We start from the raw sequence: 12,197 nt of genomic DNA, 5'->3' as shown, positions 1-12,197 counted from the left end.
AGAGGTGAAGGTGAGTTCCAGGTTGAAGGGGATCAGTCCAAACTCAGCTAGGGACACACAACACAAAGGACATGCATAGCTTTTGGTAGAGCAGTCCACTTGGATACGACAGTCACATCATACAAGGTAAGATAACACATACAACACTGATAGATCAATCCAAGACAAGTGTGACGATTGTTATAGAAAGGTTCAAGTGAAAGGTCTATCTGATGTCTAGCAGAGCAGTCGACACAGATGGTGACAGCATTAATATCATGTGCAACACATTAATAACTGTTGGAAATACTACGAGGGGGCTGAATCAGTATTTATTATTATTATTTTTAATTATTCTAGTGATTGCCAAAAACAAATACAGATATGTATATGTATACATAGAGCACAAAAATCAACAGCTGGAATTAATTCTTTTATTAAAACTCAAGACAGTGCAATGAAATAAATACAATATAAGTATAAATCTGATTGTGAATAGCTGCCAATCTCCAACTTGGACTTTAGTGAGGCTCCAACCTCTTGGGTTCCAACCCAACCTTGGTATGAACTGTTTTGTTATTGTTCTCTACTCACAAGCCTGTTGAGATTCTACTATTCTCTTGTTCTCTTGCTTCTCTGGCCTCTCCTTCCTCTTGCCTGTTCTTCAGCTTCCTCTCTCACTGATTATACATCCATCAATCACCATCTCACATTGTTTTTATGTTTTTATGTATTTCAGATGGCTTTGACTCTTCATTTCCGCTTTCCACCACCTCTTTGGCTTCCTCCTCGGTCACTGTCATTTCCTCTGACTCGCTTGATCTTTCAACTTCCCTCCTTGGTCGCTGTGGCTTCCTCTGTGCTGGATTTCCATTCAACTTCTTGGCTTTACGATCACTGTGTGTTAAAACTGTAACATAGGCCCGTTTTTTCAATGATAACAGGCATCCACCGAGACTGTTTCGTTTAACGGACATGTTATGCTCCAATCGTAATCTCCATCACCCTGATACACCCCATGTGACTGACGCTCAGCCTTCTAATTCATCAGAATAGTTATCACAAGCTTTCCAGCCCAAAAAACCCCACGCAACCCAAAAGAACATGATTACATAGGAAGTATGTGCGAAACGGTTGAAAAGACTAAAGGGGCAGACTTCAGGAAATATTACACCCGTATTTAAACGACATCGGGTCCGCTCCTCCACAACATATCACAATCAGTAATCGTGGCTTCCTGGAGTTCTTTATATAGTGACCTCATGACATCGCCGATGGTCGATGGGCCAATCCTCCTGCAGACGCGATATGGCATTAAACAACAGTTGATATTCTTGTCGGGTCTGCAACTGTTCATCGCAATCGACGTTTGCCCTTAGTGGAGGTCCGATGCGATATCGCTATCGGCAATCGCAAGTCACGCAAGTTCAGGTCCGATACGACATTGCTATCAGCGATCGCAAGTCGCATATGGTCAGGACCTTACACTATATTACCTCCGCTCTGATTTCCCGATACGATAATCCCTATCGACGATCGCAAAGGGGCCGCTTGACACACTGTAACGCCCGCTTCCGAAGTGCCGATGCGATGTGTCGGACCCGATAGGATCCCAAATCTCCCATGCATATATTTTCAAGTTCATTTTCTGCCTGCGATAGTGTAACGGCATATACACGTGAGTTTTGGCCTCTGATAGTGTATTGTCGGGGATGCATAGCTTGCACACCAATAGTGTTAAGGCCACTCCCGATAGTGTTTAAACGCATGCATATATATATATATATATATATATATATATATATATATATATATATATATATATATATCTATATATGGGTTTTGCCTCCGATAGCTCCTCTTCTTTGGCATATATATATGTTATATATATATCGATCCTCCGTTTGATCCCCGAATATTTCCATATTGACATTAATGACAATCTGTGTCCAACAATCTCCCCCTTTGTTATTGATGGCAATATTCTTCTGCTCTCCCCCTTTGACATCAATGGCAAAGGAATGCATACAGACTCCCCCTGTCAAACTGCATCTTTATGAATGAACTTGAGTGACGATAAAGAAATAACTCCCATATTTTGACGCAGATGTTTGAATGCCTCTTGAGGAAGAGTTTTTGTGAAAATATCAGCTATCTGCTCCTTAGTACTGATATATTCTAGGACGATGTTTCGTTCAGCTACTTGCTCATGGAGGAAATGATACTTGATCGGTATGTGTTTGGTTCTTGAGTGCATCACTGGATTTTTGCTGAGACTGATAGCACTTGTGTTGTCACAATAAATGGTAATTGTTTGATTTGTACATATGTCAAGATCCTTTAGAGCTTCCTTCATCCATAGTATCTGAGTACAACAGTCTGCTGCAGCAATATACTCAGATTTAGTTGTGGATAATGATATGGATGACTATTTTTTGCTGAGCTAGGATACCAAACAGTCTCCTAGGAAGAATGCATTTCCACTCGTACTTTTCTGATCATATATACTTCCAGCCCAATCAGCATCAGTGTATGTAGTTACAGTCAGTGTTGAGTTCTTTGTGTACCAAAGACCAAAATCAGAAGTTCCCTTCAGATATCTGAGAATTCTTTTTATAGCTAATAAATGGGATTGTTTGGGAGTAGATTGAAATCTTCTCACCATTCCTACTGCTTGCATTATGTCTGGTCGTGTAGCTGTTAAGTATAGAAGGGCTCCAATCATTAACTTGTAATGAGTTGCATCTACTAGAGGGGAGTCATCATCTTTACTCAATTTTCAGTTTGTGGTCATAGGTGTGCTCACGGGTGCACAGTCCTCCATTCCATATTTTTTGAGCATGTCTTTTAGATATTTGGTTTGAGATATACACAATCCTGCTTTGGTTTGGAAGTGGGAAAGCTCTCCTATCATTGACATCTCAAACTCTTTTGACATGTTTTGAGAAAATTCATGGCTCATTTCATCATTATTACTAGCAAAAATCAGATCATCGACATAAACAAGAGCAGCTAGTAACTTACCTTGATCTATCTTTATGTATAGATTACTTCCAGCCACTCCCTTTTTGAACCCTTATTGTTGTAGATAGTGATCCAATCTTGCATACCAAGTTCTAGGAGCTTGTTTCAACCCATATAAAGCCTTTTCTAACTTACAAACTAAGTCCTTTCCTGCTGTTAGATCAAACCCTTCTGGTTGCTCCATGTAGACTTCCTCTTTGATTTCCCCATTTAAAAATGCTGATTTCACGTCCATTTGATAGATTTTGAATCCTTTTGAGCAAGAAAATTCTAAGAACATTTTGATAGCTTCCATATGGGCCACTGGTGAAAATGTCTCTTCAAAGTCAATTCCTTCAATTTGTGAATAGCCTTTGCAGACAAGTCTTTCCTTGTTTCTGATAACCTATCCTTCCTCATTCATTTTATTTTTGAACACCCATTTGGTTCCTATTATGTTTTTGTCCTTTGGACAAGGTACCAGCTCCCATCTCTCATTCTTCTCAATTTGGGACATTTATTCTTCCATGGCTTTTACCCAATGAGGATCCTTACTTGCTTCTGCAAATGTTTCCGATTCTATCATAGATAGGAGGGCAATGACTTTTCTCTTGGGTGTGGTTGTTATCCTTCTTTGGGTCTGCACACCTTCATCTCTATCGTCAATGATCTGTTCTTCTGGATGATATCTTTGGACATACTTCATCTTTGAAGGGGTATTAGGTGGTTCTCTTTCCTGTTCTTCTTCTTCTTCTTCTTCTTCCTCACCTATTTCTTCTTCTTTAGGTTCTTCTTATTCAATGAGAGAGTCATCTTCATGTTCTTTAATTTCCTTTTCTGGAAGACCTTCATCAACCTTTAAATCTTTGCTTTCCACTATTTTCTTCAGTCAATAATTGTAGCACTTGTAAGCCTTGCTCCGTGTAGAGTATCCAAGAAATATCCCTTCATCAACCTGAGAATCAAACTTTCTAGGTGAGCCATCATTTATTTTTATGAAGCACATGCTTCCAAAGATCTTGAAGTACTTCACTAAAGTAGGTCTTCCTTTCCATAGCTCATAAGGAGTTTTATCACAATTTGGTCTTAATTGAGTTCGATTCAATGTATAGACAATTGTCCCTACTACTTCTCTCTAGAATTTAGGTTGTAGGTCTGTTGCTAATAACATAGTTCTTTCCATTTCTTGGATTGTTCGGTTTCTTATTTCAACTACCCCATTTTGCTGAGGTGTTCTAGCAGCCGAGAATTCCTTTTTAATTCCATGAATGTTACATTACTCACTAAACTCGTTTGATGTGAATTCTCCTCCTCTGTCTGTTTTGAGACACTTAATTTTTGAATCTTTTTCATTTTCTACAAGGGCTTTTAGATTCTTTAAACACTCAAAAGTTTCAGATTTATACCTTATGAAGCATATCCACATCATTCTAGTATAATCATCAACAAATAACAAAAAGTACCTTTCTCCTTGGAGTGCTTGATTTCTAGTTGGCCCACACACATCAGCATGGATGATCTCCAAGGGCTTCGATGTACAATGTTCCTTTGTCTTGTGACTGGTTTTGGTCAGCTTTCCATATTGACATGGACCACACACTACTTGATTTTGTTTGAACAGCCTTGGGATGTCTCGTACAGCTTTGATCTTGCTGATATTGATCAGATTTTCGAAGCTTGTATGTCCAAGTTTCTTGTGCCACAGCCAACTCTCATCTGTCTGACTCAAGTAGCATTTATTTTCTTGAATCTTGTTCAGAATGTAAATGTTGTCTGATGTTCTCACCCCTTTTGCCACAAGTTTCCCAAAGGCAGAGTTCCTTATTTCACAGTCTTTGCTGCTGAAAATGACCTTATGTCCTTGATCACAAATTTGGCTGACACTCAGGAGGTTGTGTTTGAGCCCATCAACTAGCAGAGCATCTTGAGCTTTTCATTTTCCATTGATCAGAGTAACTGTTCCTTTTCCCACAATTTTTCCTGATCCACTTTCAAAGGGCACATTCCCTTCCTTTTTACTTAGTGAGACAAACTTCATTCTATCTCCTGTCATGTGTCTAGACCACCCACTATCTACAAACCAATGGTTTCCATTATTTTGACATATAGAGCTAGGCCACATTTATCCATGCTGGAGTTCTTGCTACTCATCTTTCTTCCTTTGAGTGGGCAATCATGTTCATAGTGTTCGTTATTGTAGCAGAAAGAGCAAATCAGATCAAATTTGGTCAAGGGATCAAATGAATTGAAGGTTTTGATTTGTCCCTACCTTTTGGGGTCATATGAGTTGATTACTCTATCCTTTAGCATTGTCTTTTCACTTCTGTGAGCCATACAATGTTTGGCTTGACGACCAAAGTTTTTACAGTGAAAGCAATGTCCAAGAAAGATGGTTTTGTACTTGTTGAAGCAACCATGGTTTGAGTCGATTTCCTTCCTGGGAATTACTCCTCCCTCGTTCTTTGGATTTGCGATGGGCCCTTGGTGGAGTACAGGTTTGCATTTTCTGTAGTTTCCATGATTCAACTCCACATTCTTCTTTGGAGTAACTCTCTCTTCTTTTTTGGGATCTGGGATGCACTTTTGATAACATATTCTTTCATATTTTGGATTGTAGGAAAGTGCATCGGCATAGCTTTTCGCACTATTCTTAGTGCTTGAGGATTCTCCTTTGAAACCTATTCCAGACTTTTCATGTTGAGGTTTTTTATTTTTCAGAATAGTCTCAAGTATTTGAGAGCTTTCACAACCCTTTTTAATTTGCTCCAACTCCTTTCTCAGAGACACTATTTCAGCCTCGCGTTCTTCACAAGTCTCTTCTTTTTCTTTAAGATTTGCTTCTAAGAGATCTTCTCTCCTTTTTATTTCCTTGTTTTCCACTTTGAGAGAAATGATTTTGTTTCCTAGTTTCTCATTTTCTTCAATGGCGCTTATTAACAGTTCTCTACATTTCCTTCCAACCCTGAGTCATCATCATCTGCGAGTGCCATGAATAATGCTTCTTGGCTTTCATCATGATCACTTTCCTCATCTGATTTCTTTTTTATGACCATAAAATCATCCTCATCAGACTCATCTTGATTGGAGAAGAAGTTTTTCTTATTGAACCCTTTCTTTTTGTGTGCCATTCTTTTAGAATTTCCTTCATCATAACTGTCATGTTTATGAGGACATTTTGCTGCATAATGACCTATTTTACCACATTTAAAACAAATAAGAGGATACTTGCCTTTAATCTTAGATCCTCTCTACAGCTTTCGTACAAATTGATCCAATTCGGATTCCACATCTGACTCATCACTACAATCATTCCTTTCTTTCCCCTTCTTTGACTTTGAGGCCTTGAATGCTGCATCTTTGGAGCTTGGGCCACCTTTCCTCATTTCATAGGCAGTGAGAATTCCATGGAGTTCATCCATTTTGAGGGTATCTAGATCCTTTGCTTCTTCTATAGGACTTATTCTGGAGTCAAATCTGTATGGAAGAGACCTTAATACCTTTTGAAAAATGGTGCTTTCTTCAATTTTTTCGTCCAATCCTTTCAGGGAATTTACCACTTCAGCTACTCGAAGGAGGTATGCTGCAATATCTTCTTCATCTTCCATCCTCAAACTTTCAAATTGTCTTCTGTGAGTTTGAAGCTTTGCCTTTTTTACTTTTGAGTCTCCATCGTACAAGCCAACTAGCTTCTCCCACATTTCTTTAGCAGATGTACAGTGCATGATTTTTGTAAACTCGGAATCAGTGATTCCACTAGTGATGGAGTTCATGGCCTTTGCATTTGCGATGTAGGCTTTCCTCTCGTCTTGGTCTGTTGGAAGAGTGGTAGTCGTTTTGTATTCATTTTGAACAAAATGCCAGACTTCAGGTCCAAGGGACATTAAGTAGTAGGTCATTCTTTTCTTCCAGAAACCAAATTTAGTGCCATTGAACAAAGGAGGTCTTCCTAATGCTTCGTGATTTCTCATCATGGCTGCGGATCCTTCTTCAAGCTGTTAGTCTAGTATGAAGAAACTTGGCTCTGATACCAATTGTTGGAAATACTGGGGGGGGTGAATTAGTATTTCTTATTATTATTTTTAACTGTTATAGCTGTTGCCAAAAACATAAAAAGATATGTATATGTATACACAGAGCACAGAAATCAACGGCTGGAATTAATGCGTTTATTAAAACTCAAGACAGTGCAATGAAATAAATACAATATAAGTATAAATCTGATTGTGAATAGTTCCCAAGCTCCAACTTGGACTTCAGTGAGGCTCCAACCTCTAGAGCACCAACTTTGTTTTGTAGCGGTTCTGTACTTAGGAGCACCTACCCCCAATGACCTCAGTCCTCTTCAATTCTGAGGCTCCAACCTCTTGGGTTCCAACCCAACCCTTGTATGAACTATTCTGTTGTTTTTCTATACTCCAAGCCTACTGAGCTTCTGCTATTCTCCTGTTCTCTTGCTTCTCTGGCCTCTCCTTCCTCTTGCCTGTTCTTCAGCTTCCTCTCTCACTGATTATACATCCATCAATCACCATCTCACATTGTTTTTATGTTTTTATGTATTTCAAATGCCTCTGACTCTTCATTTCTGCTTTCCACCACCTCTTTGTCTTCCTCCTCGGTCGTTGTCATTTCCTCTGACTCGCTTGATCTTTCAGCTTCCCTCCTTAGTCGCTGTGGCTTCCTATGTGCTGGCTTTCGATTCAACTTCTTGGCTTTACGGTCACTGTGTGTTAAAACTGTAACACAAGCCTATTTTTTCAATGATAACAGGCATCCACCGAGACTGTTTCATTTAACGAACATGTTATGCTCCAATCATAATCTCCATTGCCCTGATACACCCCGTGTAACTGACGCTCAGCCTTCTAATTCATCAGAACAGTTATCATAGGCCTTTCATCCCAAAAAACCCCGCGTAACCCAAAAATAACTTGACTACATAGGAAATATGTGCGAAACAGTCAAAAAGACTGAAGGGGTGGACTTCAGGAAATATTACACTTGCATTTAAATGACATCGGGTCCGCTCCTCCACAACATTATTGTAATCGGCACTCGCTGCTTCTAGGAGTGCTTTATATAGTGACCTCATGACATTGCCGATGGCCGATGGGCCGATCCTCCTATGGACGCAATATGGCATTAAACATTTGTTGATATTCTCATCAGGTCCACAACCATTCATCGCAATCAGGGTTTGCCCTTGGCGGAGCTCCGATGTAATATCACTATCGGCGATCGCAAGTTGACAGGTTCAGGTTCGATGTGATATCGCTATCGGTGATCACAAGTCGCATATGGTCAAGGCCTTACAATATATTACCTCTGCTCCAATTTCTCGATGCGATAATCGTTATCAGTGATCGCAAAGGAGACACTTGACACACTGTAACGCCCACTTCCGAAGTGCCGATGCGATGTGCCAGACCCGATAGGATCCCAAATCTCCCGTGCATATATTTTCAAGTTCGGTTTCCACCTCCGATAGTGTAACGACATATACACATGAGTTTTGGCCTCCGATAGTGTATTGTTGGGGATGCATAGCTTGCCCGCCAATAGTGTTAAGGCCGCTCCTGAAATCTCCTTCGTTTTCTCCTCCTACTCCAATGTGGCTCCTCTGGCTTGGTCTGCTCCTCTTGGCTCTGTTTGCTCCTCGAATATTGCTATATTCACATCAATGACAATCTGTGTCCAACAATAAGAAGATTCATATGATTGCATGTGAATCAGTTCATACAAAAGTACGTAAGTTAAACAACACATATCATTAAAGCAACCAGACCAGTCCAATTACAATAATAACATATGCATGAAGATGTGTTGCCTCTTATTATATAAATAAGTGTAAGTCACAATCATACAATACATCCATGTAAACCTGATAGCCCCAACAATGGAATGTTGTAGCCCATCTTCCTTCTCCTCCATAGAGATGTATGAGATTGGTGCAGTGGAGAAGCCAAGGCACATTACAATACTATCCAAGCCTTATTCAAAGTAGTCTTAGTAGAAGCTTGGCTGACCAAAAGCCTATACAATGAGTTATGAGGAACTATTTATAGCAAAGGTTGGGGTGACCCTTGACATTCCCTTTTGTGACAGTTCAACTACCCTCATGACTCTTCACCTACTCTATGACTGTTACATCCAACTATTGACACTTGACTTACACTTGGCATGACTCAACATTACAATGCATATGTACTCATGTGACACAACATGGCTTGAGTAAGCCTTGTAAGACATCAATGACACTCGGTCCACCATGATGAGACCAATTCTTTGACATGCTTGTGATGGTGAAGCTGGTGAGCTGATGCCAAGCTTCGTCATTTATGATGTTTTGCATGCACCTCATGGTGACATCTTGCTGAAGCGAACTCTTGCCTTCATTGTAATTGGTGCATTGGTTTGGCCCCTTCATCCAACTCATCTCCTAACATTCACATGGTCTTCTTGGGTACGATTGAACCAGAAACACACTGATGCATAATGTCCATGCTGATCTTCAAGTGTGTGTTGGTGGTCATGCACATCAAATTCCTGAAGTACATGTTCAGCCCCAGTTGAACTTGCTTCTTGTCTTCACCTTGGTTAGTGCGTTGAATGGGTTCGATTGCATGCGTGTGCTCAACGACATTCATGTTAGATATCATTTTTGGGATTCAACTGCGTTAAGTAAGTCATTCAAACATATGACCATTTCCGTGAGAGGTAGTCGTAACTGACTAATTTCTCATGATTTTTGAATAGTTGACTTAGCACTCATTGCATCGGGTGATGCTCACAGGGGTGAAGAAGTGGGACTTCTTCACCCCTGTGAGCATCACCCGATGCAATGAGTGCTAAGTGAACTATTCAAAAATCATGAGAAATTAGTCAGTTACGACTACCTCTCATGGAAATGGTCATATGTTTGAATGACTTACTTAACGCAGTTGAATCCCAAAAATGATATCTGACATTCATGTTGCTGAATCCCTTGCATGCGATCAACAACATGCTCACCATGTCTCCCTCGTGTCAGTTGTTGGGATGAATCTTTAACTTATACGAGTGCAGTTTCATCTGTGAGTTCATGTTGTGCCCACTATTGTTCTTAATCCTGCTGCAACTCATTCGTCTGTCTGTGTAGTTTCATGTTCTTCCTTGAGTTGCTAATTTTGCACATGCAACTCCTTCTTCATTCCATTCTATATCTTCACCTAACCTTCATTTCTCATTGTCACCTCATCGCCTGAGTTTCTAAAGTTTCTTTCATTATCAGTGGATCTGCTTGATCTTGCAAATTTGTTTTGCCTCTGTGTTGTCAACAACCTTCCTCTTGCATTCGTTGTATTCATTGAGTTTGCTGCATTCAATATGTTGTATTCAACTGTTGTTCATGATGCTGTTCGCTGTGATGCTATTGCTTGATGTCTTTGTCTACAAACAACTTGATGTCTTCATGAGTAGGAAAGCTCATAGACACTTGATCAACTGCATCTCCAAGCGTGCTCTAAATGGTGTCTTCATCTCTGCTCTCTTGGAAACCATTGCACATGTACTACTGAGAGGAAGATGAACACCTACGATACCTGGACATAAGACATCACTCATGGAAATAAATCTGTTAGTTGAAAACCAAAAAGAGCATGAGGACTGACTTGTAACATACATGGGTGAATAATCATGAAGTTGCGCAATTTCGGCCGGGAGGTCGGGAGACTAACAACCAAGATTACACAAGCCATGGTCCAAGATGCTGGGAGACTGACTGACTGCTGGAACTATGTAATGCATAGTCCAGTATAGCTACTGACTATTGGGATTGCATAATGCACAATTCCAGCTTGGAAGGACTATTGGCCCAAGGACATATTTGCATAATTTCTTGGGCGAAGCAGCCACTATCCTCCAAGAAATGCAAAAAATAGTCCTGGACACCAGTGTTGGGAAAGAATGCACAAATCTAGAGAGGAGGGTGAGTCTTCCTCTCCACATTGCATAATTTAGCCTTGGTGAAGACAAAGCCTGGGTAAGGGTCAGCCCGACTCGCCGACAGGCAACTGAAAGCAAGTAAGTCAATGAATGCATGGCGACACTAAGTGATAGTAGAAGTGATTGACAATGCATGCAAAACATGAATGAAAGATTCAAAAAATAGATCAACATGCATGTGGGTGAGGCAGTTCGCCGGTTGGGCAAGTGTCCATGTAAAATAGTTTCATGCATGCGACAACAGTGAGATACCAATGAAAACTAAAATAGAGCTAAGACAAGCTAGTATACATGTAAATGACAGCAAGCGCTCAAAGAAATCAAGTAAATAGTACTCCCACAAGAGAAAACATAAAAGCGACAGAAATGTAGCACAAGGCATGGGAAGCGAGATTACCCCAAAAAAACTAAGCTGAATGTGCTGACTGCTCCTAGATGTGATGTGGGATGTCAAAGTTGTAAGGTTGATGTAAGCAACGAGCTCTGTAGCATCCCGATGATGAGTTTTGATAACATCAAGGTTGTGACGCGCATGCCACAATTCTAGGGGAAGCGACACTTGGTGGGAGGTTTCTGAATTGCTCCTTGCATGTAACCTCCAACTGCTAAGCATTGATCCCTAAAACAAGGGATGCCTTTGGATGCTTCCTTGGGAGAAGTAGCCCATGCATGGAAGTCTGTTTTTCTGAGTTCCATAGGGAACCGGTCAACTCAGATGCACATGCAAGAGACTGCTCGAATGCTAGAGAAAAATGCACATTTTTGGTTGGGAGATGGGCTAACTTCCCTAGAGGTTTGCGCAATTTCTAGGCATAGCAGCTGACTGCTGACCAGATTTGTGCAAATCCTGCATGAACAGCTTGCTGCTGGGAAAATTTGCGCAAATCCTATTGGGAGGGTTGGCTGGCAGGATTACGAAATCCTATAGCCCATCAGGCTGTTAGAGAGGATTGCATAATTCCTTGAGGGAAAGCTGGTTTTCCTCCAGGAATGCACAATTTTCAAGGGGAACCTGCTCAACTTATAGCTGGACCAAGTCCTAGTGAGTAGCCTGTGAGGGGAATGGATCAATTATGATCAACAGGCTACCTTTGTGTGAGGAAAACTGATGAATCTTGAGTACTTGACAAAGCAAGACAAAGTGGTGTGAAAGGCTGGTAGGGAGGCTCCAAACCAGGCTAAGGCAAAATTTTGGATAGTGGTTATAACCGCTACAACATGATACTAACATAAGA

The sequence above is a fragment of the Pinus tabuliformis genome, chromosome J, assembly GCF_031772625.1.
Source record: "Pinus tabuliformis cultivar Carrire ecotype Pingquan chromosome J, CPIR1, whole genome shotgun sequence".
Taxonomy (NCBI): Eukaryota; Viridiplantae; Streptophyta; class Pinopsida; order Pinales; family Pinaceae; genus Pinus; species Pinus tabuliformis.
The sequence above is the reverse complement of the archived record's forward strand: the minus strand, read 5'-3'. Positions refer to the sequence as shown.